Genomic DNA, 414 nt, shown 5'->3' with positions numbered 1-414 from the left:
GCCGTGGGGATCGCCTCGGCGCGAAGAACATCATACGCTCTGAAACTTTTCGTGGCCCCCCCTTCTTTTCCTGCACTTTTCCCTACCCCCACTCTCCCCTCCCCTCCAACTCGAAGCTTCCTCTTTCTCGGGCGTAGGATGGGGTCACGCCCCGGATGGAGAAGGGGGTGGGGGAGGGAGTAGTGAACTGGGGAGTGGGGGACTCTGGGGGAGTGGAAACCGGGGGACCATTGGGCTGATCGCCCCTCGCCGGCCTCCGAGGCCCGTGGGCGGCCGGGGGATCCCTCAGGCGTGCTTGGAACGCAGAGGTTATGCTGGGCTGCGCTTGTCACATTTTGGGATCTGTAACTCCCGGCAACAAAGGGGCTGGGGGCAGTCGGGGGGGATCTGGCAGGGGAGGCGGTGGAGCTGGCA

The sequence above is a fragment of the Myotis brandtii genome, unplaced genomic scaffold, assembly GCF_000412655.1.
Source record: "Myotis brandtii unplaced genomic scaffold, ASM41265v1 scaffold311, whole genome shotgun sequence".
NCBI classification, from domain to species: Eukaryota; Metazoa; Chordata; class Mammalia; order Chiroptera; family Vespertilionidae; genus Myotis; species Myotis brandtii.
The sequence above is the reverse complement of the archived record's forward strand: the minus strand, read 5'-3'. Positions refer to the sequence as shown.